Source organism: Sorex araneus, chromosome 2 (assembly GCF_027595985.1).
Source record: "Sorex araneus isolate mSorAra2 chromosome 2, mSorAra2.pri, whole genome shotgun sequence".
Lineage (NCBI taxonomy): Eukaryota > Metazoa > Chordata > Mammalia > Eulipotyphla > Soricidae > Sorex > Sorex araneus.
The window spans coordinates 150,282,567-150,310,018 of NC_073303.1; the positions used below are offsets into that span (position 1 = coordinate 150,282,567).

Sequence of the window (27,452 nt, forward strand, 5' to 3'; positions counted from 1 at the left end):
ATATTTTGACAGGAGATTCAAACAAAATATAAATTAGTTTTAAAAGTTAAAAGGAGTTTTTTAGACATGTAACTGAGTATGTTTTCTTCTCATATTTTCTAAAACTTTTCTTTTTTTTTTTTTTATTAATAGTTTATTTTTAATTAGTGAGTCAACGTGAGGGTACAGTTACAGATTTATACATTTTTGTGCTCATGTTTCTCCCTTACAAAGTTTGATAACCCATCCCTTCACCAGTGCCCATTCTCCACCACCAGTAAACCCAACATCCCACCCCCCCTTCCCAGTCCCGTCTCCCCCCACCCCACCCTGCCACTATGGCAGGGAATTCCCTTTTGTTCTCTCTCTCTGGTTAGGTGTTGTGGTTTGCAATAAAGGTGTTGAGTGGCCATTGCGTTCAGTCTCTAGTCTATATTTGGCCCGCATCATCTTTCCCCCACATGACCAACAACCACATTTTACTTGCTGTTCCCTTCTCTGAGTTGCCCAGAATGAGAGAACAGCCTCCAAGCCATGGTGACAACCTCCTGGTACTTATTTCTACTATTCTTGGGTGTTCGTCTTATAGTCTATTATTCTATATTCCACAGATGAGTGCAATCTTTCTATGTCTGTCTCTCTCTTTCTGACTCATTTCACTTAGCATGATACTTTCCATGTAGATCCACTTATATGCAAACGTCATGACCTCATTTTTTCTGACAGCTGCATAGTATTCCATTGTATATATGTACCAGAGTTTCTTCAACCAGTCATCTGTTCTAGGGCACTCGGGTTTTTTCCAGATTCTGCCTATTGTAAACAGTGCTGCGGTGAACATATAAGTGCATATGTCACTTCGACTATACTTTTTGGCTTTTCTGGGATATATTCCCAGCAGTGGTATTGCTGGGTCAAATGGGAGCTCAACCTCAAGTTTTTTGAGAGTCGTCCATACTGTTTTCCAAAAGGGCTGAACTAGCCGGCATTCCCACCAGCAGTGTAGAAGGGTCCCTTTCTCCCCACATCCTCTCCAACAGCGGTTGCTTTTGTTCTTTTGGATGTGTGCTAGCCTCTGTGGTGTGAGGTGGTATCTCATGGTTGTTTTGATCTGCATCTCTCTGACGATTAGTGATGTAGAGCACTTTTTCATGTGTCTTTTGGCCATTCGTATCTCTTCCTTGGTAAAGTTTCTGTTCATTTCTTCGCCCCATTTTTTGATGGGGTTGGATGTTTTCTTCTTGTAGAGTTCAACCAGTGCTTTATATACCCTTGATATCAACCCCTTATCTGATGGGTATTGTGTAAATATCCTTTCCCATTCTGTGGATAGTCTATGTATTCTGGTCACTGTATCTCTTGCGGTGCAGAAGCTTTTTAGTTTAATGTAGTCCCATTTGTTGATCTCTGTTTTTACTAGATTGCTTAGTTCCGTGTCATCTTTGAAGATACCTTTATCTTCAATATCCTGGAGGGTTTTGCCTACCTTGTCTTCAATGTACCTTATGGTTTGTGGTCTGATGTTGAGGTCTTTAATCCATTTTGATCTCACTTTTGTGCATGGTGACAGATCGAGTTCTAAGCCCATTTTTTTGCATGTGGTTGTCCAGTTTTGCCAGCACCATTTGTTAAAGAGACTTTCCTTGCTCCACTTCACATCTCTTGCACCTTTATCAAAGATTAGATGATCATACATTTGAGGTTGTGTGTGGGGATATTCCACCCTGTTCCATTGGTCTGCAGTTCTGCTTTTGTTCCAGTACCATGCTGTTTTAATTGTTACCGCTTTGTAGTAGAGTTTAAGGTTGGGAAGGGTGATGCCTCCCATCATCTTTTTCCCAAGAATTGTTTTAGCTATCCGTGGGCGTTTATTGTTCCATATAAATTTCAGGATTGCTTGCTCCGCTTCTTTGAAGAATGCCATGGGTATCCCCATAGGGATCGCGTTAAATCTGTATAATGCTTTGGGGAGTATTGCCATTTTGACAATGTTTATTCTCCCTATCCATGAGCAGGGGATATTTTTCCATTTCCTCATGTCCTCTTTTATTTCATGAAGTAGCGTTTTATAGTTTTCTTTGTAGAGGTCCTTTACTTCTTTAGTTAAGCTGATTCCAAGGTATTTGATTTTCTGGGGCACAATTGTGAATGGGATTGCTTTTTTCATGTCCCTTTCCTCTGTCTCATTGTTTGCATATAGGAAGGCCATGGATTTTTGGGTATTGATTTTATAGCCTGCGACTTTACTGTATAGGTCAATTGTTTCTAAGAGTTTCTTACTAGAGCTTTTAGGTTTCTCTAGGTATAGTATCATATCGTCTGCGAATAGTGAGAGCTTGATTTCTTCCTTTCCAATCTGAATCCCCTTAATATCTTTTTCTTGCCTGATGGCTATTGCTAATACTTCCAGTACTATATTAAAGAGAAGTGGTGAGAGTGAACATCCTTGTCTTGTCCCAGATCTCAGAGGAAAAGCCCTTAGTTTTTCTCCATTGATGATAATGCTCGCCATAGGTTCATGGTAGATGGCTTTGACTATCTTGAGAAAAGTTCCTCCAAAACCCATTTTGGTGAGAGTTTTTATCATGAATGGGTGTTGGATCTTGTCAAATGCTTTTTCTGCATCTATGGATATGATCATATGGTTTTTATCTTTACTTTTGTTGATGTGATGGATTATGTTGATTGATTTCCGAATGTTAAACCAACCTTGCATCCCTGGGATGAATCCCACTTGGTCATGGTGTATGATCTTTTTGATGAGTTGTTGGATTCTATTTGCTAGTATTTTGTTGAGAATCTTCGCATCGGTATTCATCAAGGATATTGGTCTATAGTTTTCTTTGTTAGTGGTGTCTTTGTTTGCTTTTGGTATTAGGGAGATATGTGCCTCATAGAAACTGTTCGGCAGGGTTCCTGTCTTTTCGATTTCCTGGAAAAGCTTAAGGAGAACTGGCAACAAGTCTTCTTTGAATGTTTGGAAGAATTCGCCAGTGAATCCGTCTGGACCTGGGCTTTTGTTTTTGGGGAGACTTTTGATTACCGTTTCGATTTCCTTGATATTTATGGGCCTATTCAGGTATTTCACGTCTTCTTGGCTCAGTCTTGGGAGGTTGTAGGAGTCAAGGAATTCATCCATTTCTTTTAGGTTCTCTTGTTTTGTGGCATACAGACTTTCAAAGTAGTCTCTGATGATCCTTTGAATCTCCTTGGTTTCTGTTGTGATGTCCCCCTTTTCATTTCTGATTCGGTTTATTAGGGTTTTCTCTCTTTCTTTCTTTGTGAGTCTTGCTAGCGGTTTATCAATCTTATTTATTTTCTCGAAGAACCAGCTCTTTGTTTCATTGATCTTATGGATTGTTTTTCGGGTTTCCATATCGTTAATTTCTGCTCTAAGTTTTATTATTTCTTTCCTTCGATCTGGTTTGGGTTCCTTTTGCTGGTCCTCTTCTAAGATCTTGAGCTGCGAAGTCAAACTATCTATATAGGCCCTTTCTTCCTTTCTGAGGAAGGCTTGCAGAGCTATAAATTTTCCCCTTAACACAGCTTTAGCTGCGTCCCATAGGTTCTGGTAGCTTGTGTCTTCATTCTCATTTGTTTCGAGGTATCTCTTAATTTCTTTCTTGATTTCCTCCGTGACCCACTCATTGTTCAATAGTGAGTTGTTTAATTTCCAAGTGTTTGATTTGGTTCTCCGAGTCTGTGCATGATTAACTTCCATCTTCAGTGCATCATGGTCTGAAAAGATAGTTGATACAATTTCTATCTTTCCAATTCTATTAAGGTATAACTTGTGGCCCAGAACATGGTCTATTTTGGAAAATGTTCCGTGTGCACTGGAAAAGAATGTGTATTCTTTCTTTTGGGGGTATATAGCCCTGTATAGGTCTATTAGCCCTGTCTCCTCCATTTCTTCCTTCAGGGCCTTCGTTTCCTTGCTGAGTGTTGTTCTTGTCGATCTATCCAGAGGTGATAAGGCAGTGTTGAAATCTCCAACTACTATCGTGGTGCTAGTTATGTCCTCCTTAAATTCTGTTAGGAGTTCTTTTAAGTATTTCGCTGGTCGTTCATTAGGTGCGTATACATTTAGGAGTGTGATTTCTTCCTGTTGCACATATCCCTTGATGAATATAAAATGACCTTTGCTGTCCCTTCTGATCTTTTTCAGCCTGAAATCAATGCTATCGGATACTAGTATGGCCACCCCTGCTTTTTTTTTGAGGGGGCTGTTTGCTTGCAGGATTGTTTTCCATCCTTTGATTTTGAGTCTGTGTTTGTTCCGGCTATTCAGATGTGTTTCTTGTAGGCAGCAGAAGGTTGGGTTTAGTTTCCGAATCCATTTTGCCACTCTATGCCTCTTGATTGGTGCATTTAGCCCGTTAACATTAAGAGAGATTATTGTCATTGGATTTTGTGCCATTTTTTTGCAGGGTTTGTTGTTCTTATAGGTCTTTTTCCTTGTCTTATAGTAGCCCTTTGAGTCCTTCTTTTAAATTTGGTCTTGAGTCCATGAAGTTCCGGAGCTGTTGCTTGTCCATGAAATAATGTATGGTTCCTTCAAGTTTAACTGAGAGTTTAGCCGGGTAGAGTATTCTTGGTGAGGCATTCATTTCATGAAGTTTTTTCACTATATCCCACCATTGTCTTCGGGCTTGGAGGGTTTCTTCTGATAGGTCTGCTGTGAATCTAAGGGGTGCGCCTTTGTATATGATCTCCTTCTTTGATCTTGCTGCTTGCAGTATTGTGTCTCTATCCACGGCATCCATCATTCTGACTATGATATGCCTTGGGGATTTTCTATTTGGGTCCCTTTTAGCTGGCACCCTTCGGACTCCTTGTATCTGGATGTCCACATTCTCTAGCTCTGGGAATTTTTTAGCAATGATGTCTTTAATGGTGTTTTTTTCATTGGGATTGGTTCCGTGTGGTTCCGGCACTCCCATGATTCTTATGTTGTTTCTCCTGAGGTCGTCCCCTAGGACTCTAACTCGCTCTAGAGCCATTTTGAGGTCTTTTGCCATTATTTGCTGTTGTCTATATGCTTTGTGCAGCTCATCTTCAAGTTCACTGATTCTGTCTTCGGCTGTAGTCATTCTACTATTGAGGGCTCCTACGGAGATTTTCATTTCATCTACTGATTCTTTTAGTTGTGTGACTTCTGTTCGTAGCTTTGAAATTTCTGCTCTCATTTCTTCCTGGATTATCTTGGTGGAGCGTTCCAACGCGGCATCCATATCCTCCCTTAATTTATTGGATGTTCGTTCCATAGTTGTGTTGAGTTCATGAATCATCCTGACAATTTCCTCTCTGAATTCTCTATCTGAGAGGAGGGTGTATTTCTGGGAGGTCGCTGCTGAGGTTAGTGAGATATTTTCTTGGCTCTCTCCTAGTGGTGGGGATTTTCTCAGTTTCTTCATGTTGTTATGGGCTTTCCTATCTGGAGCTCTCGTTAACTTGGGAGGAACCTCGACTAAAGATTTTTGGTTATGCTCTTTTGACAAAGTACTTTTCAGTGCAAGTTGATGTGTTCATTGACAGTTTTTGTGAAGTTAGGATAGGCTAGGTTAGTTGAGTATCAACATATAGTAACTAAGATGATGAGGGAGTTCTTCGGAGAAATGAGTTCAATCAATTGTAGCCAAAGGACAATGCGTGGAATGGTAAGAAAAATATCTGCGGCCGCGTTAGCGGCCGCCGCTCTGGAAACAGGCCACGCCCACTTTTAAGGCCACGCTCCCAAATGACAGGACACGCCCCTAACCTTTTCGGACACGGGAGGGCGGGATCAGGCGCGGTGGGCGAATGACTGGGACCTGCCCGGCGGGGAGGGGGTGCTCCGAGCTGTCCCGCTGCCGCGGGCGGGCACGGGACACAGGGGGCGCTTTTCCAGGTGGCACAGGGTCTCCAAGGGGAAGAGCCAATATACCTGTCGGACACGGGAGGGCGGGATCAGGCGCGGTGGGCGAATGACTGGGACCTGCCCGGCGGGGAGGGGGTGCTCCGAGCTGTCCCGCTGCCGCGGGCGGGCACGGGACACAGGGGGCGCTTTTCCAGGTGGCACAGGGTCTCCAAGGGGAAGAGCCAATATACCTGTCGGACACGGGAGGGCGGGATCAGGCGCGGTGGGCGAATGACTGGGACCTGCCCGGCGGGGAGGGGGTGCTCCGAGCTGTCCCGCTGCCGCGGGCGGGCACGGGACCTATTTTCTAAAACTTTTCATGCATGCTTTCTTAACTTTTTGATAGACATGTACATTGTATTTTTGCTTCTATGCTCACAGTTCCGTGCACATGCAGTTTCCTCCAAAAGTTAAAAATTGAACTATCATAAAATGTTTTAATATCCATGTGATAGATCCACTTTTTGGCATCCATTTCAACAAAATAAAAGCACATTAAATATATGGTAACTGGAGCACTATTAACAGTAGTCTAGAAATGGAAATACCCTAAATTCACGTACTAATGGATTTTTTTTTCCAAAAGAATGACACAGACACCATAAGTGGAATTCTACTCAGCAAAAAAAGAAAGAAAATGTCTCAATTTATGACATGATGGTCATTAATATAATTATTCCAAGTATGTCAGGCAGAAAACAAAAATTTCCTATGATTTCACTTATGTGCAATATAAATAAACAAAGCAAATTAATGAGAGAAAAACAAATATCTAGATTTTGATAAAGAAATGGTGGCTACCAGAAGGGAAGAACTTAGGTAATTTTAGGTGTTAAGAATGAGCATAAGAGGTTGATTGAATAGTGGATAGTAAATAGACCTTTGGTGTTAGACATGGTATAAATCCATTTGTCAAAGTATGGGACCATGCTCTAGAAGTAGGCTGAAAGATGGGTGGGAGTGACAGAAGGGAAACTGGGGAGATTGGTGGTGGGAAATGTACACTGGTGAAGAGACAAGTGTTGCAAAATTGTATGACTGAAACCAAATCATGGCCAACTTTATAATTGGGTATTTCCCAGTGACATAAAAATCAAAGTGTGTGGACTGCTGAAACTTACATAAATCAATATTACATCAATAAATAAGTATACAAGTTCCTGGAAATATAATATAACAATTATTACCTATTGAGCAATAAATATTTTTATTTCATTAAATAGATAATCCAAATAAAACTACAGAATAACCTATGCAAGTCTATTGTCAGTATTGCTATCAATTAATACATTTTAAATAAAAAAACAACTGCATTAATAAAGAGATTTATTTTGCCTGTCATATCTGTTTATGTCTACTTTCAAATACCGAAGAAAACTGTTTCCATGGATAGTCAAATCAATATAGACAAAGTGGACCTTGCAAGCACACTTCTAAAATGAAAGAGAAAAATAATTTTCAAAAGAAAAAATCAAAACGAACACCAAAAGTGATGTGGCAAAAAAGCACAATTGTTCTCTTTACTCAAACATCTTTTAGTATCCCCTGGAATCAGGTCTAAGAATGTTCCTTAGAACCTTTTGAGGTATTGCCCATGGTTGTCCTACCCAGCTCTTTCCTGGTGTCATCCCATAGGTGTCCTTTCTCTATACAGAGATAATTCTAAGGGTAGAAGGAGGTGAACATGCCTGACCGATGACTGAAACTATCCTGCAGACCCTCTAACTCGGGCTATAAAGCTTCCCTCCTCGTGTGTGTTCTTATATTCAGAAAGCAGTTGTCTCTGAATAAAAACGGAGGCAATACTGAGACAGTGCAGGGAAGAAGGCAGTTTGCTTGCATATCACCAAGCCTAGATAGATGCTTGGTGTTCCCTGGGCACAAGCACCAACCAAGAGTGATCCCCGAGCACAGAGCCATGGATAAGCCATCAACACAGCTGGGTGTGGCCCAATTTTCCTACCCCTCCACAAAAACTTCATTCAGAGTGTGATCATTCTGTTTCTTCCTGTTATTTACTGACAAGAACAACTTATAATCTGTTATGTCGTGGCACCTTTATTTATGTAAGCATTAAGCATGTGTTTCTCCCCCTGATCCTCACCCTCAGACACCAACTAAAAGGGATGTGACACTAGTAGCTGCCTTTCTGATACTCTTATTAATATTCATACAGGAGCAATCCAATGTGCCTAAACTAGGTGATGCAGAATTTTTAGCAGTCTTTTGATGGAATGTTTTGGGCCTGTTCCATGACAGTATGACATTATATGCATGAAATTAGCATGTAGAGATACAAGTGGAAAAATAAAGAGATATTGTATTATGGTAGCAACAGAAAATATATGTGATAAAAAGTCCAAATTATAAGTCAAGAGTTTAAAACAAAGAAGAACAATATATGGAGCCAGAGAGATAGTATAGAGGTTAGGGCAATTGCCTTGAACACAGCCAACCTGGGTTTAATCCTGGCACCCTATGTGGTCCCTAAACACAGCCAGGAGTGATCCCTGATACTGGTGATGAAATTGGTGTTTGAAAATTGTATACAAAAACTTAACTATGAATAACTTTTTAAATCACAATACTAGGAATAACCATAAATCATGGTACATAATTAGAAAAGAATTAAAATTTAAAGGACAAGACTATCACTGTCAAGATGGCAGTGGGAATGTGTCAAAAGTTGTTTATAAAATTAAAGTCTTGGGACCAGAGATATTATATAGTGGGTAGTGTATTTGCTTTGCACACTGTCAGCCTAGGGTTAATTTAACCATCCTCTATGGTATCCTGTGTACCAACAGGTTAATTTCTGATCACAGAGTCAGGTGTAACCCTGAGCATTGCTAGGTTTCACCCCTCCTACCCAAATTACAATTTTATTTATTATCAAAAGTTCAGTAATAGGAAAATAAGTGCTTCCTATTTGTGATGAACCTTGCTATTTAGTATTTTATAGCACCTTGCTATTTAGTATTTTATAATCCTCAGGGCTTATTCTATTTTACTTATGCATTTCTCATGTTGACTATGCAGTGGAACTTACCATTACTGTGTAATAGAAGAAAATGTGGAGCTTAGGTAGGAACAAGCTGAATATCAGACTGAGTATTTGAGGGTTTCTAATGTATTTCACTTATACTTGTTTTTATTCCTTTATTATAATTGGATTTCTTCGCTCTCAATAATTAGGGTCCATGTTTTGGTTCATTTAAGATATAGAATCTTCAATCTTTGTTTTATCTAGTATTTATATTATAGTCTGTGTCAATTCTAAGCTCTGAAGCTGCCCTCCAAAGATATAAGCCTAATTCCTAGATTTCAACACCCATAGAAGAGCCCCCTACCCAAGGCAAATACCCTTGATCATTCTGCAGTTCTCTGGAAATCACTCAGAATCCCTACAATGCATTGATATTCATAACACACCTTCTTTTCCATACCTTTATAAAACCCAGTACTAATTTCTCATTGTTGTCTCAGAACAACAATTGTTGTCTGAGTGTGTTGTCTCAGAATCCACTCAGTACTGTGGAAAATTTTGGAGGAAGGATGAAGGGGTTTTCAGGATAAGGAAGACTTGATGCATGCAGTGATCTATATCCTCTATATGATCTCATGGAAATTTCCTCTCTGCTAGTGTTCTAATATAAATTGAGTCATGCTCAGTCCTGTCTGAAAGTATTGCCATGGTGACACTAAAGCTTTAGTCTAAAATTTTCATCTCTGAGGTAAGGTCCACTCCATGCAACTTCAAGGCAATAAAAAGAGTGTGTTAAAGAATATTTTTTTACTGGCAAAGAGTTTCTTCCCAAAGTTCAATGCCTTATGATTCTGTAGGACTCTTAGCATAATATTATTTCTCTCTGAGTAAATTTAGAATTTGCCTGATAATGATGTTGTAGGTGCTGCAGGATCCTACAAATATAAGTGAACAACCTTTAATAAAACATGAAAAATCTCAATATATGTTGGTAATTCTTTTCCCATAAGAACAGATATTTCACTAGAAAAAGGGCAAAGCTGCCAGCTAATCTTTAGATTAGTAGCAGGCACTAGGAGTGTTTGGCAACTGCACAAAGAGATATCAAAGCTAGAACTTTGTCTTTTGATGAAGTATTGCCCTTTTCCCCAAGTAATATCTAATTATTAATGCTCTGCCCTAGAATAGTAACACCCGTGCTCATGCACTCATTGTCAAAGGCCTGGAGTACAGAGCAGACACTGGCTAATAATTATAAGATTTTTGAAAGTAAGTAAAAGGTCATTTGCAGGGATATTGTCATTAGGATGCCATTTCAAGATATGCTACATAAAAATAGGTCTCATCTAAAAGCTGCCTTCCTAACAAATTGATATTACCATAATTGAGGTATGGTATGATTTTTTTTAAAAAGGGGGGAATGTAAATATTGAACTGAACCTAATTTTGTTGCTTATATTACTATATATTAATGTGACCTGAAAGTATCTCTAATTTTGTCATCTGTAAAGTGGGTTCATCAGTATCATTTCATTGGTTGTTATGAGGATCAGGTGGATGAAGAAAATCATTTTACTCTGAATAATCTAACTGCACTGCACTGTAGTACTGTTGTCCCATTGTTCATTGATTTGCTCAAGCGGGCACCAGTAACGTCTCCATTATGAGACTTGTTTTTACTGTTTTTGGCATATTGAATACGCCACGGGTAGCTTGCTAGTGTGGGCAGGATGCTCTCAGTGATGGAACATTGTATGTCTTAAATCCAACTATGAATAACTCTGTAAACTACGGTGCTTTAACAAAATAAAATGAAGGGGGTGGAATAAACAAAATTTATCACTTGAAAAAATTATTAGACTGTACTGCTAGAGTTGATGAGTATACAGGTATAGTTAGGATCAGGGAAGAGAATATCTAACTCTTAGTGTTTTATGGCCAGAGAAGACAAAGCCTACTAGACCTTAGAGAGAAAATTAAAAATGAGACCAACATGGAAGAGGAGAAAAGTTCTAGATCAAAAGGACAAGGGTATGAGATTCCAAAAGTGTAGCTAGGGAGTATAAAGTCTTAACATGGCTGCATGGTATTGAGGGTACATAAAAACTTAAAAGCATAATTCCCATATAACCCACTGATTCACCCCCTTGCCCTATATTGTAAGAACACAAAAAACTCAAAGAATACATGAAACACTCGTGTTAATTGAAAAGCTAAATACAAGAATGAAGATAAGGAAACAACCCAAAAGCACCGTGACAGTTAAATGGATAAAGCAGTTTTTGTATAAATGCACAATAAAATATGACTCCGTTATAAGAAAAGATGAAATTTTACCTTTTGCTATAATATGGATGGAGCTATGGGTATCATGTTAATTGAAATAAGTCAGAGGGAAACAAGAAAAAATCTAGATGATAATACTTACATGCTATCTATAAAGAAACAAAGCAAGCAAGAGGACAGTTTCTAATTATAATAAACCCTTGGACTCCAGCTACATAAATGAGATTGTCAAGAGGTGGGGGGTCAGGTTGTTGCCCTCCACAAGGGAAGGAGAAGCAGACAAAAGGGGACAGGAGCACAGTGGTAGGAGGCTTTGGGCACTCTGGTAGTAGTGGGAGTCCAATACCAAAAGCATAAACATCAATTAAAAAAAAATAAAGAGAAAACATATTCTAGAAAGGTGGGTGAAATTGTAACTTGAGAAAATTTGAGTTTTGATATGATTTTTCCCCATTGCCATGCTGACAATGTAATGCAGTGGACTTTAGTTAAGGACTTATTGCATAAAAATGAATAATAAAACTCAAATGAATAGGCATTTGCAAGAAATTTCAAAGATAAGATAAAGCCTACTTTAACACAGGGTAAAATCCAGTAGGGCATAGTAAGTGAAAACCAGGTTACCGAGTTTGCAGTGAAGTGGCACACAGGAGATCTTGGGATGGAGGTGTTACTGGCATGCTCTCCACCCAGACGAGATCTGGAGCAGCCGCACATGAAACGGGTCCTCTGCTCCTTAAAGACTATGATCCTGGAGGGCAACTAACCACTTTTGGCACCCAGCAGCTTCTTATAGAAATGCATCTAGACTGTGAACTGAGCTACAATCCCATGCTGCCCGGGGAGGGGAGAGGTTTTTCTCTCTTGACCTTTTTCTTTCTGCTGGCGTGGCCGCAACAGTGGTGGCGGCACCCACGTGGCGATTGCCGTGTTCTAGAACTCACTACCCAGAGGTACGAGTTTGCAGTGATGTGGCGCGCAGGAGATCTTGGGATGAGGGTGTTACTGGCACGCTCTCCGCCCAGACGAGATCCGGAGCAGCCGCACACGAAACTGTGAACTGAGCTAAAATATCAGAAATCCAAAACAGCGGCCGCGTGAGCTCATATAGTCTTCATTCTCAGCAATGGAAAACAAATTATCAAATGATACCTTTTCAGCAGGTTTGATTGTTGGAGGAAATTTCTAAATAATAATAGTTTTCTGTTGAAATATTGAATGTACTCAAGTATAGAGAGAATAAAGTGAAGATCATTAGCCACACGGGTGGGGAGGTATGGAGGGGGGGTTATACTGGGGTTCGTGGTGGTGGAACATGTGCACTGGTGAAGAAATGGGGTGACTGAGTGACTGAGACTTGAACTTGAAAGTTTTGTAACTTTTTTCATGGTGATTCAATAAAAAAAATTAAATTAAAAAAAATAGGTTAACTTTTTTTAAATTTTATTTTTGTGGGGGTGGGGTAAAACAATTGACCCAACTGCAACATGATAAACTGAAATAAGAAGAGAACTGTTTTAGTGGAAAGAGGTAACAAAGCAGGATTATGAACTAGGTTTGAAAGTCCTTCAGGTTGAATAACCCCAGACCATTCTCTGCTTAAAGCAGAGAAGCACAGTTCTGGAGGTGTGAGAACATAACCTGCAGATGTGAAGTGTGGCATTATTCACCCAGATACTTCACAGCTGAAGTCAGGATAGCTAAGGAAAATATCAGAAGGCCAAAAGAAAAACATCCATAGCGCCCCAAATGAAGGGTAAGGAGAATGAAAGGGGAAGAAACCACCGTGCTGGCAGAACCACCGTCCTTGAGGTCTCTGTCTTCCAAGCAAGGAGAGTCCTGTGCCCTAAAACCATTCTACCCCTACCCTTAAATTTTCTCAATAACATACCCAGGATTTCCTCAACGTATATGATTTAGTATATGATTTAGTATACGTGTAGCAATCCAACACAGGCCATCATCCTGGAGCCACATCTTAGTCCAGGGTGCGAGTTCTCTGTTATTCTGTCTTGGGGCTACACCCTGTGGCGCTGGGATTGAGGCCTACACCTAGCTCAGGGGTGGCTCCTGGTGGTGCTCAGGAAACCATGCAGTGCCCGTGATTGAACCCAGGTTTCTGCATACAAAGCCTGTATTCTGGCCATTTATCTTTCAGCCCGAGATGGCCAATTTTTAATGTGTATTTATTCAACCTGGCTGGAGCGATAGCACAGGGTAGGGCTTTTGCCTTGTACACGGCCGACCCATGTTCAATTCCTCCGCCCCTCTTGGAGTGCCCGACAAGTTACCAAGAGTATCTTGCCCATACGGCAAAGCCTGGCAAGCTACCTGTGGTGTATTCAATATGCCAAAAACAGTAACAACAAGTCTCACAATGGAGACGTTACTGGTGCCCACTCGAACAAATCGATGAGCAATGGGGTGAGAGTGACACGATTTTACTTTGCTGATTTTTTATGCTAATTTTAAGTGCACACTTACTTTGTTTTGAACAGAATTCATTGTTCCAGGGTACCAACGTGCAGCCACCATCTAGTGGTCATTTTTAGTAACTGCAGGCTTGGTGTGTTGAGTAAAGGTAATATTTTTTTACACTGTGCAGGAACATAATAATTTCAAAGACTTTAGTGAAAAGTAGACCTCTGTCATTGATGGAGCCCACGAAGGATCATATTTTCTCTCTTTTTAATGTGATCTATGAAGAGTAGAAACAAATGACCTATCTCAGATCTCCTTTCGAGCGGCGTAAGGAAGTTGTAGAATAATGAGTCTCAGTTTCAATAGAGTAATCGGGCTGCAGGGGAATTATATACATCTGATTAAACAGGTAGAAACATGGTCTAGCCAGTCTTTGAAATATTAACTCTTTATGGTATTCTTCACAACCTTACAGGATCTGGTCACTGGCTCTCCCCTACTTCTTCTAGGTTTCTTTCTAATTTAACTCTTGATTGTTACAATGCAGACACAGTGACCTTGACATTACATGATTGAGTTCATCTCTGCCACAGGGACTTTGCAGTTACTGCTCCATCTCTCCAATCAATTATTTTATCACCATATTTTCATCTTATGTTTCTGTAATTATATTTTATTCTCAGTGCGACCTGTCCTGACAACTATACATCTAAAGTTCTTTTCTCTTAGTTTACGATCACTGGTACTTATCACCATTCTTTTCAAAGCCAAAATTTTCACATCAACAGGACACACTTCACAAGGAAATGAATCTGAAATGTGTTGCTTGCTAGTGAGTAGAGTAGGATCGTTCCATTAAAATTGGAGCTCAACAAACAGCTGAGGACTCAGGAAATAAACTAGAAAATGCCTCTAAAATATCTTGACAGAGATGTAGTTGGTCAAAGCGAAGTTTAAGTAGAATATTGGCTAGGCTGAGGGCAATAATTTTAAAATATAAAATTAGGATATGGCATTGAAAACAAATGTGCTTTAGAGTTGAGCGCCCGAGTGGAGACAAACTAGGGACAGTATTAGCATAAACTTGAAGATAAACCAACAATTAGCAACCAACATTTTAATAACCAAGAGGGTGAGGTTAAGAATCAAAAAGTGACACACAAACAAATCTCAGACACAAGCAACTTGTTCCAGAGAGTGGGCCTGGGACTGCGCAATAGGCCCTCTCCACTGGGCTGCTCCAGACAGGGGCAGGTGCTGTCCCTCCACCTTCCCTCTAAGAGCCCTGGTGGTCGCCATTTTCTAGAAGTCAGCAAGAAGCTCCAGGTAGGAGTCATGGTGATGGCCAATCCCCATCTCAAGGGAAAGGGGAGGAGTGGAGGAGTGAGCCCTCCTCCTTCTCCCCTCCCTGATGGGATGCTGAGATGACACCACATTGTCCACTCTCCACTTAAGCTCCCACATGGCCACAATCCAGAGACACACAAACAGAATCTTGGGCCTGAGCAACTTGTTCTCACTGCCGTGCGACATTGTATTATATCCATAACAAGCAATACAAAACACACAGTCCAGCATTGCATTTTCGGCAGGTATAAATAAGGGGTGGTAGACTGGTCTCAAAGTATCAATGGAAACTAAAGTAGAGAAAGAGTATTTTGCAAATTGTCTGCCACACAGGCAGGGGGAGGTGTGGAATGGGTGGGTGGGAGGGGGATACTGGGATTTTGGTGGTGGAAAACATGCACTGGTGAAGAGATGGGTGTTTGATGACCACGTGAAATTTTTGTTACTGTACTTCACAGAGAATTAATAATAACAATAATAATAATCACTGTATCACTGTCATCCCGTTGCTCATTGATTTACTCGAGCAGGCACCAGTAATGTCTCCACTTTGAGACTTGTTGTTGCTGTTTTTGGCATATCGAATATACCACAGGTAGCTTGCCAGGTTCTGCTGTGTGGGTGAGATACTCTCAGTAGCTTGCCAGGCTCTCCAAGAGGGGTGGAGGAATAAAACCTGGGTTGGCCATGTGAAAGGCGAATGCCCTACTGCTGTGCTATTGCTCCAGCCCAATAATAATAATAATAATAATAACAAGAATCAAAAAGTACCAACCCACACTCCACCACCACTGCCATGTTAGCTCATCTATTGGTCCCTGCTTCAGAGACACATGATTGAATCTCAAGAGATCAACTAGTGGCAGAAATTTCTCAAATACACCCATGTCTGACTGACAACTCCAGGGTGACTTCAGGAGCCAAAGAGGACATGTCCCACTCCTGCCAACCCCCAGCAGCGCCCTCCACCCAACAGCTGCCACCAGGCTAGATCTGAATTGACCGTGTCACAGTGGAGCTCAGCAAAGATGTCAAATTGTTGAAAATTTCAGGTTTAGTGGGGCTTGGGACTGAAAACTCCAGGCCTTCTCTGATTGAGGTGGGCAACCTTCTTGCAACCTCCTGTACTTCAGGAAGCCTTGGCAGTCTCACTCACATTCCACCCCCAAGTAATCTCACTGCACAATTATATTCTGGAGATCCCGCATTTTGGGGACTGTGAAGTCGCATGACATCTACAAATTCTATAATACTAAAATTCCAGTAGGAGCACACCAGATTGGATGGGAATGTAACATAGAAATAAGCCAACTAAACTTTATGAAAAAATCAGCCACAAATGCTTTTCTAAGAAGGGAGCATAAAATGAGGCCCCCATAGCCATGCCATTGCACTCCACACCAGGCTGTTTTCATTCGGGCACCCCAAGTGAAAACAAGTGAAGACGGGGGCGGGGTGGTAAGAACTCTCCCCGCTCCATGGTACCCAGCCCCAGCAGCTGACCTCCACAACTTAACCGCCACCATGCTCCAGGCCGTTCCCCACAGCTTGTGCTGAGCCTCACATATGAGTGAACATATTCCTGGACACATCATCAGACACTTCCTACCTATTTTCCATAGTTACCGCACCACATTTGATGGGGTTCAGATAGTAGACAACAAATCATAGAAGGAAATATATATATATATATACATATATACACATATATACATTTATATGGGCTGGAGCGATAGCACAGTGGGTACGGCGTTTGCCTTGCATGCAGCTGACCTGGGTTTGATTCCTCTGTCCCTCTCGGAAAGCCCAGCAAGCTACCGAGAGTATCATGCCTGCACAGCAGAGCCTGGCAAGCTACCCGTGGCGTATTTGATATGCCAAAAATAGTAAAAACAAGTCTCACAATGGAGACATTGCTGGTACCCCCTCAAGCAAATCAATGAACAAGGGGACAACAGTGCTAGTGCTACATTTATACATATTTTCAGATATATATACTAAAACTCACATCACCCAAACTTTAACAAAACGTCAGCGTATTCTACAGAATGTCTTAATGGCTCCTGCCAAAATAGAACAACCTTCACACTGTTTCCTATAGGAACACTTTTTTGTAAGCATGTTCAGCAGTTCTTCATAACAGACAGTATGAAATATTCTGCTCGTGTTCCTGGAGCGAGCAGATATCATTGGGCTACACTAGCACTTAACAGGGATGAATGGAGACGTTATTGGCACCCGCTCAAGCAAATTGAAGATAAACGGGATGACAAGTGATACAAGTTCAGCAGTTCTTCATAATAGACAATATGAAATATGTTATTTTGGTTGTGTTTTGGGACACGGCTTGGGGCTTAGGATGGAAATATCCCAAATTTGGTGGTGGGAAGGTGTAATGGTGGTGGAACTGGTGTTTGAATAGTAAATGTAATCAAATATTGTGAACTAACATATACAATTTTTTAAAAAATTAAGAAAATAACAAAAAAGCAAAAAAAATCATTAACACAGAAGACTCAACTAGCAACAGCAGTTTAGTAAATCTTTGGACAAAGACTTAAAGTTTCTATGGTGAGATAGAACAATATTTACAAATTTTCTTTTACTGAAGTATTTTTCCAATTCCATTAGCCATTTAGTGGTAACAAACAATATAAAATTCATTATTTGGGCTTTCTTTGTGGGCAGACTTGAGGGGTGATTGGGAAAATGGAACAACAGTGAAGGGAAGAAGACAGTGATAGGATTGAGATTAGAATACTGAATGCCTCTAACAAATGCATCGTGAACTTTGTAAATACAGTTTTTAAATAAAGTGAAAAAAAATAGAAAAATACCTTGACCTTGACTATTAGATAATATATTTTCTGCTCCGTTAGAAGCAATTTCTCTATTTACTGAAAAGTCCTTAATAACATCAATAAGAACATAAGGAGCATGTACTTCTCCAATTTCATAACGCTGAAGTATCACCTGAGATTGGAAGCAAAAGGAATATAATTGAAAGTGGAAATTCCTTTCAGTCACATGAGTACCATGTCTGATTCCATGTCTATGGAATTACTATGCTTTGATATATTAAATTACTTCATATGGTAAGTCTGCAGTAGATACCCCAATGTATGCTTTTAAAGATATGCTTCTCCAAGTGTTTTACTCTTGACAATATTTTTCCATGCTATCTCTTATGATTCTCACCTATATCTGAGTAGACCACTGAGTAGAGCAAGTTTTTAGTTCTCATTTTATATGTCAAAAATATGCATGTGGAAAATAGTGAACTTCCCTGTATCCAATTTCCAATTACACAAACTATCAATTTTAGTCAATTCTACACCCAATATAAATAAGTTCTAATTTAAGTATAAAGTTAAATATAAATTTATATCGGAATATAAATGCATATATAAATATATAAATGTAAATATATAAATTAAATGTAAAATATAAATTTATATTTCTAGAAAATATAAATTTAAAATAAGTAATAATGTGCAAGTTTTAATTATCAGACATAACTAAGATCTGTAAAGATTAGAGCATAGAATTTTTTTCCATAAGACTTACTGATACATCACAGAGATAATTACTTATCCAAGAACATATAGCAGTTTTAGAATAAAGTGTGAGGCAAACTAGTTATAAACATAACAACTAAATGCTGGGATATGTACAAGGCTCTCTCTGCATTTGAAGAAGCCCACGTTTTCTCTTGAACATGTTATCCTCTCTCTCTTTCTCTCCTTCCTTCCCTTTTCTCAAAAAAACCTCCAAATAAAATCTGTTTTACTTAAAAAAAAGATTAATGAGTTTTATAATAATTATATTATTTTTGTAGATTACTGAGTATTTAGGCTGGAGCGATAGCACAGCGGGTAGGGCATTTGCCTTGCACGAGGCCGACCCGGGTTCGATTCCTCCTCTCCTCTCGGAGAGCTCGGCAAGCTACGGAGAGTATCCCACCCTCACAGCAGAGCCTGGCAAGCTCCCCATGGCATATTCGATATGCCAAAAACAGTAACAAGTCTCACAATGGAGACGTTACTGGTGCCCACTCGAGCAAATTGATGAGCAATGGGATGACAGTGACAGTGATACAGAAATGCAATTATATGTAGGATGTAGATATCAGTGCTCATAAATATATAATACATGGCAGTGTATATAATTTATGACAGGTGAATGAGAGTGATGAATGAAGAGATATATAATAACATAGGTAAGTAAAAAGCTTAGTCATTACAGCTTTTTATAGGGTCTGATGAGGCAATGATGGGAAACAGAGAAATATGGAGACACATCAACTGGAGGAGTCAGTTTCAGGTGCTACCAAATTTCAGTGAGTTTCAAATTGAATTGGCTTTGTTTCTCTTGGGGTGAAGGAGAGAAAACTGAGAGAGCCCCCCATTCCCAAATCCACTGTGGCAGTCACAGGAAAGGGAAAGTGCCCCCAATTCCCAACAATCATACTCAGGTGATTGTTGCAGGAACTCATTCCCGATGCCCAGAGCAGGGTTTAGTGTATATAAAACTGTTATATACAGCGAGTGAGCAAAGTGTACTGACAGCTCCCACTTACATTAAATTGGGCATATAAAGGTTTTCTAGCTCCTTGTGGGTGTGTACGCATGTGCACAAGTCTATGTGTCTATGTGTGTTTTTAAAAGAGGGTGAGCTGCTATCTTCTTTAGAATTTTTTCTGCTTCTTGGATACTGATGCTGTTCAATGTTTTACAGACGTGAGCACTCAGTGTGCTTGGAAACCTTCAGTTATGAGGGAATGACTGTGAAGATTCACCAGAAAGATGCAGTGAGCCAGAGCAAGCAACGCAGTATCAGGTCTCTAGGAACTTACACCATCTGAACTGTCAGGAAAACAAATGTGACTGAAACTCACACATCCTTTTTAAAAGAGACTGGCCAAACAGATCTCTGCCTTGGGTTGTTGCGACGGTGACAAATGATGTGTTATTTGTTCCCCTTTTTTTTTTTAATTTTTAAAGCGGTTGCCAATGCTGAAATATCCCTGGTTGTGTTGGACTCAACGCTGCCAGCAATGTAGAGATTCCCTGCACAGTGCTGAGTTCAAGCTGATAGTCATACCACTGTTTTCTATCTTTCCCAGTAATAACCAAACAAGAGATTGTCTAAAAGTAAGTAGGCAAGAACTCAGCTTGACTAAATTGCAGTCATTATAGTGAATCCATCTGGAAAATAAAGTGTGGAGGGTTCCAGTGTCTTCACTTATGGGCACATTGTCAAGATCATGAGGGTATTTATGTAATTCTAGAAGTCTTTTTGGTTTAGAATTCTTTGAATGCACAGTTTGAGTTCATCAAAGAAAGCCACAAATTTCTAGGTTAAAGTATTTCCATAAAACAGCTTGCAAATGAGAACTGCAATGCCAAGAAAAATCAAGACACTTAAAATAACGTTCAACACTTCTAATGCAAAGCACTTTGTAATTCTCTACTAGCCAAATCTTTCTGGAATGGAGATCAGGTAATTTTCTAATTATCCTCCTAAGAAAACAAGTCAGCAGTTGCTCCCAAAGTAACACATGGTCAATCAATATCTGGAATTAGAAGGCAAATCATTCTCAGTCCAGGGACCATGCAGAGCCAGCAACAAATCTGGGTGTAAAATATTGTAAGTTTTAGCAGCGACCAAGATGAGGAATTCATTCCTTAATCAAAAAATATGAATATGTATGTATATGTATAAAGTCAGGAAAAATAGAAGATCTTCCTTGAATTAACAGCCAGACACTTGTTCATTTGAGTTTCTCAAATCTCCTTATAATATATAACCTTGAAGAGTAGAATATAAAGTGTATGTGCATGTGGGTGGGGGAGGTAAGAGAAGCAGAGTAGAAATGGAAAATATTATGGCAGAGATTTTCAAAGAGAAAATAGATATTAAACATATAAAATTAGTTGAATTTTAAAAATTAATGTTATTTCTGCATCTCAGGAGAAAGACAGTAGTCCTCATAAAAGTTTTTAATGGACTATAATAATTAATTTCATGTTATAAATTTATTCTCCAAAGAGAACACATCAAATAAAAGCATGTTGTTTTGATTCTCTGGCTCATAATTTTAAGATTGTCAAGATATTATTTAGTTAAAATAGAGGCCTGCCAAACTTTTGTCTTGATTTTCCATTTAAGTTCAGAAAAACACACTTCTTCCTCACCCCCACCCCAAAACCCTAAATGATAAGTTTTGAATCATAACTGATCATGTCATCTTACATTTAAATGAGTGCTCATCTTTTACGTGACTGATGTATTGGTACTTAAGTGAATATTATAATTTTTTGGATCTGGAAACAATACAATTCTGCTTTACACACAAACTATAATTCAGGAGCATTTTCATGAAAATTAACATGAAATAAATTCAGCAGTCATGCCCATAAGCCACCTGTGGCTGACGCCAGATAATTTCATCATTAGCTGCCAACCAGATTGCATGTCCTTCTCTTCCGAAAGAGGGCATAACATGACACTTGCCATAATCATGCTACTGGATCCTGCACCAGGCTGTTTCTCTCAGGGCTCCCTGGAAGGGGGTGGGTGAGACCCCTCTCCTCCCCAAGGGACCCAGTCCCAGCAACCAAAAACCTAGAGAACTCACCACCGCCCTGCTCACTGCCACTCTCCACACACTCAGGCCTCACCCAAGAATAAACCTATACCTGGACCTCGGGCCCGCATTCATTGCTGTGTGACACTCCATACCACACATGCTACCCACACTTCAAGAGTACCGCACCACATTTGATGGGGTTTAAAATAAGAGGCAACCAATCTTAGAGGGAAATAATTTCTTTACAGACTTATAGAAGGACTTAATGGTCTCTGGGTGAAATACAACAATCTTCACACTCTTCCCTCTAAGGATACTTTTTTGTAAAGTGTTCAGCAGCTTGTCATAAAAAACAAGACAAAATATATTATTTCGGTTCTGCTGTGGGGCAGGGATTGGAGTTCGAGATGGAAACTTCCGAAATATGTGGTGGGAAGGCATAATGGTGGTGGGATTAGCGTTTGAAATTTAAATGTAATCAAAATTTGTGAACTACTCTATAAAAAAAAGAATAATTTTTTAAAATATACCTCAACACAATGCTCTCATTCTTAAAGAGGTTTATTTAAAAACAAAGACATTCCGTAGATGACACTGGCCATAAGTTACTGTACACCCTTGGTTACCTTTAAGATATGTTCAAACCAGGTCCACAGGTGCAACAAATCATTAGCTCATGCTCCTGGTGTCTTCTGTACAGGCCCACTGAAAATTTGTATACTGGTGCCTCCAGACAATTGTTACACCACAGGTTTCCTCCACCATACTACTTAAACTTATCACAGAGCTGCAACTAGATATTTATGACTCAGAACCCCCATTCTGCAGCCAGACCTATCCAAACATAGTGCAAAGGGAAAGGTGTTTCAAACCAACATTCAGGTTCTTTGAAATGCATAGTTACCTCCAGACACTTGACAGCAACCACTGGTTGCTGACAACCACTGGTTACTATGCAGTTCTACCCAGATTTCATTTTCAACCTTTAGTTGCAGTTGCAGACTGTTCACACTTGGTGCCACAAGCCTTGACAAATACTTGCAATTTTACATCTTAGAATGCTATGCATTTTTCCTCAGACTACAACTTCTTCCAGAACTAGAAGATGCATATCTCCCAGGAGTTCAGTAGATTGACCTAACTCCACAGCAGCTATTGTGCATGCATGACTGTGAGCCCTCAGTGCGCGCACTCCACTCCAGCACCCTGTCAGAGACCAGGCACCTGCGAGTGTGAATCATGGGAATCTATGGAAACTGGAGCAACTTCATTCATGTAGTTGTTGCAGAGTATTCATGGCTACTAATTGCCAACAGTTATCCAGGTCCATGCAAATTAAAGTGAACATGTGATTGTAAAACCCTGATTTCCACATAGGAGCACAGATCTTGCATGGCACCAAACATAAAAATAAACAGAGAAATCCACCTGGACTAATAGATGAAGAGAAAGTTTTGAGAAGAATTCCAAACACATAATTATTTTCTAAAGGCCTTGATGAAGACTTCAAAGCAACAATTTAAAGCCAAGGAGAAAGAAAAGAAAAAAAGTCAGAATTTTCCCACAACATGACTTATAGTCCTTCCCCAGGCACCAGTAGAAGTAATCCATGAGTACAGAGCTGGGTGTAAGCCTCGGCACAGGTCTACAGGGTTAAGAACAATGATAAGGTCTAAAGAGCTGAATGCAGGAACCTAAGATCAAATCAATGAACTCAAGGAAAAGGTTGCTCTAACATCAAAAGAGAATAGTGGATCCTTTTCTGGTTCATAAGCATGATGATTGGGTGTTCACACCCTTGTGTGACATGTGCCTCCCTTAAATCTTTTATGCATTTGGCACATTACCCATCTGATGTGACAAAAGAGAATAGCATAAAGTAAGAATAATTTTGAAATTTAAAAAAATATGATATTTATGAGACAGTGTCAAGGAGAACAGTATTGGCATCATGAAAGTAGGAAAAGTGAAAAAGAGGATAACTTACCACTTGAAGAACTAAGAGCTTTCCAAACTACAGAAGAGAAGGATACCCATGTTCAGGAAGCAAAAAAATTTTCCAAAAGAAATAATCCCAAACACACAAGATACATCATACGTTAAATGGCAAAAGTCAAGGAGATAGGGTCCCAAAAGCAGCAAATATAAAAACAAAGAGTCGTAGATAAAGAAATCCCATAAGATGAGCACAGATTTCTCAACTGAAACATTATATATAGGAATAATACAATAACAATTGTATTATTGTTGTTGTTGTATTACAATAATAATTGTATTGAAGGGAATAATACAATATATCTATCATGTTGAATAAAAAGGAACTCGATCAAAAGCACTATACACAGCTAAGTTTTCTTTCTTTTTTTTTTTGTTTTTGCTTTTGAGTCACACCTGATGATGCTCAGGGTTTACTCCTTGCTCCGTCCTCAGGAGTCACTCCTGGTGGGTTCTGGGGATATCATATTCGTGTCTGGGACTGAACCCAGATCAGCCATGTGCAAAGCAAATGCCCTACCAGCTGTACTATTACTCCAACTTTAGCTAAGTTTTCATTTAGAATCTATAGAGAGAAAAATAATTTTTCAGATTAACAGGTAAGGAATTCATAACCAATAAACTGTCTGTCAAACTTGCCCCATAAGTTCCCTGAGCACTGCCTAGGTCAATCCTGCATTCAGACCCAGGAGTAAACCCTAAGCATCATCCAGTGTTGTTTTAATTTAAAAATTTAAAAAAAATAATGATAAATGAATTTTTTAAAATGTTTAAAAATAAATTGTCTAGCCAGATCAATACTACAGCAGGTTAGACTCTTGCTTTGCATGTGGCAATTCAGGGATCCAGCGCTGGCATCCCCTGAGCCCAGCTGAAATTTTTCCTTAATTTCAAATCACAAGCTTCTCACTCTTATAGCTTGGCATGGTTTCTTATCTTCAGGGTTAGGCTAAATATGTAAATAGAAAATGGGATGAAATTCAAATAAGTCTTCAATCAAGTCTTAACACATTTAATGATTCACCCTTTCATTAATATATTCAAATATATCTAACATTCAAAGATATGTTAGATACTAAGCTGTGAATGTGTGAATTTCATGCAAACGTATAAATATTAATTAATTCACATATCAGGTCTAATTGCTATTCAAAACCAGACTTTTCAAAGATAACCGATATTACAACAAAATGAACTAAATGCATGACCCTGTTTTATTATAAAGCACATATTATAATAAAAGATACAAAAAGAAAAGAAATATATAAAATGTTGGATGATGAATTATGAAGAAAACAACATGATGATACAAGTGACCTAATAAATGATAACCATGAAGGATGTCTCTGAAGAAATAATTTTACCCTGAGATGTTAATGACAATAGTGAAACCATATGCAAAGATAAAGCAAAAGAGAAGAACGAGCATCAAAGACAATAAACTTGGCATGTAGGATGATCAGAAAGTAGGTGAGAGTGGCTATATCTAATTATTTATTAAACTAAAATGTTTAGTAATATGGGAAGATGAAAATAGTGAATAGGACAGAAGGATACAGTAATTCATGTTACTACATGAATTTTTAATGAACTATATGAACTGGATAATAATAGTACAGGATAAAGCACTTGCCTTGTGTGTTTCTAGTGGCTAAATGTCGGTTTCACCGTACATTTAACTTTTTAATATCACCTATTTCTAGTACTTTTGTTTCAGTCCATTGTGAAGGAGTATGCTATTTCTGAATATTTAATTTGTGTAAGATTCAGGATTCCTTATTTTGTTCATTAAATTTTGCTTGATCTGTGCAGACAACTTCAGTCCTATAATATTGTTCCTCCATAGACATACCTTGAAGTCTGGTTTCATGATAAATCACAGAGGTCCAAATTCTTGATCTTAGTTTTTATTAGACTCTTACTGAAACTCAAAGAATTCTAGATATTCATTATAAAGATGTAATCTATGTTCAATATTAATAAAAGCTTTTCTGTGTTTGCTCAGAATATCTGTGAGGTCAAAGACTACTCTTGATATACAATTTGTTATGCTTTTTCTCTTTCTAGTTCCAGAGGAGTTTAAACATCAAATGCATAAATCCATGTTCTTCACTTTGAAGAAATACAACTATTTTACTATTTGGGAGTAAACTAGATAGAAACAAAAATGGTGGCTGTGTTTATTTGATAACTAGTCTCCAATTAACTGGGTCAGATTTATCATATTCAGTTTTTGGTGATAGGAGAGAAAAAAATATATATGTACATATGTATATTTCTATATATGAAGTATATGTTGTTCTAAAGCTCTATCACATATGAATAAAACTAAAAATATTATTAAAGGGCAGAGAGTCTCTTGCCCGCACGCCTGGCTGTCTTCCCCGGGGCCCCTTGGAGGAGATGGGCTCCAGCTTCCCTCCCCACCCCGAGCAGAGCTCCCGGTAGCCAAAGACCACCGGAACCTAGCTACAGCCATGCTCGAGGACCCTCTCCACACGTTCGGACAGGCCTCATGCATGAAGGTACTGGCAGAGGAACCCAGGTGTGTGTAATCCCATCAACACCAACATCCAGAGAGAGACTTAAAAGCAAGCTCTCAGAAGTGCAATATCTTGTAGCCTACTTCTCCCTCTGGGAGAAACTAGCAAGCTTCTGAGAGTTTCCTGCCCACATGGGACAGACTTGCAAGCTTCCCATGGTGTATTCATATGCTAAATCCAGTAACAAGTTTGATCTCATCCCCTGACCCTGAAAGAGCCTCCATTGACATTGAGGGCCGAATCAAGACAGACTTCTAAGATCTCAGGGAAAGGACGAAAGCAGAGGTTACTGAGCGTGCTCAAGAAATCGACGATTAACAGGGATTTCATGATTGTGATTCATGATGATTAAAAGAAATTCTCTAAATTAACAAAAATTTCCCCCATGATAATTTTTATATGAAAATCAGTACTTAGCATTATAAGGAAAATATGCAGCTTCATTGCATCCACAAATTTATTCTTTTTTCAAGGCTTTAAAAAGTGTTTTCTAAATGTATCACAAATGGGCTTATCAGCCAAATGTAGATAATTCTTTTGTTTTCCCCATGTTTAAATCGTGGACTTTTTCCTTCAAACAATGTACCTAGAAGCTCAGGATGGAGAGCCTCAAGCTCCAGCCCAGACCCACAGCAGCGAGTCCCATTGTCTGCAGTCAGCGCTAATTTTCAGAACCCAAAAATGTACAGACACTAATGCAGCCACGCAATGTTGCTGAACACGCTCTTCATATTGAAACCAATGAATGAAACAACCAGACTACACTGACCTTACACAATCTCATATTTCAGTCAACTGAACAGAGTGGAGGGATGGACCAGGAAACAAAATCCACTTTCTACTTACAGGAAAAACATCTAAAATCAGAAAATAGATACAGGCTCAGCATGAAAGGAGGAAAAACAATAATTCAAGCCATTGGTAAATGGAAAAAAAAGCTGGGACAGTCATACTTATATCAGACAAAAGAGTATTCAATTGAAAGAAAGTAATTAGGGGTATACAATACTTATTGGTTAAGGGAACAATAGATAAAGAATTACTGATTTTAATCACCAAATGTAGGATTAGCAAAGTTTAGAGGGCTGTTGCTCGCAAGCCTAAAAATATATGCATGGAAACACAAAAGCACTGGGTGACTTGAATACTGCACTGTCACCACCAGACAAGTCAGCTAGACAGAGTGTCAGTAAAGGCAAAGAGCACCAAATGAAGAACTAGAAGAGCTGAGACTAGCAGATATATGCAGGACCTTATGTCCTCAGAAAAGCCAAATATACACTCTTCTCTAGTGCACACAGAACATTCTTCAGATAGATCACATATTAGGCCATAGACAAGCCTCCATGAACTCACAAACATGAAAATCATACCGAATATCCCATCAATCCACAATGCCACAGA

The 27,452-nt window shown here is 39.3% G+C and overlaps 1 non-coding gene across 1 annotated transcript; it reads left to right on the forward strand.

The window, feature by feature from the left end:
* Positions 1-23,264: 23,264 nt before the first annotated feature.
* LOC129403109 (small nucleolar RNA U13) lies at positions 23,265-23,367 on the forward strand. Its single transcript, XR_008629082.1, has one exon. It is a non-coding gene; the product is annotated as a small nucleolar RNA U13 (small nucleolar RNA).
* The last annotated feature ends 4,085 nt before the right edge of the window (positions 23,368-27,452 follow it).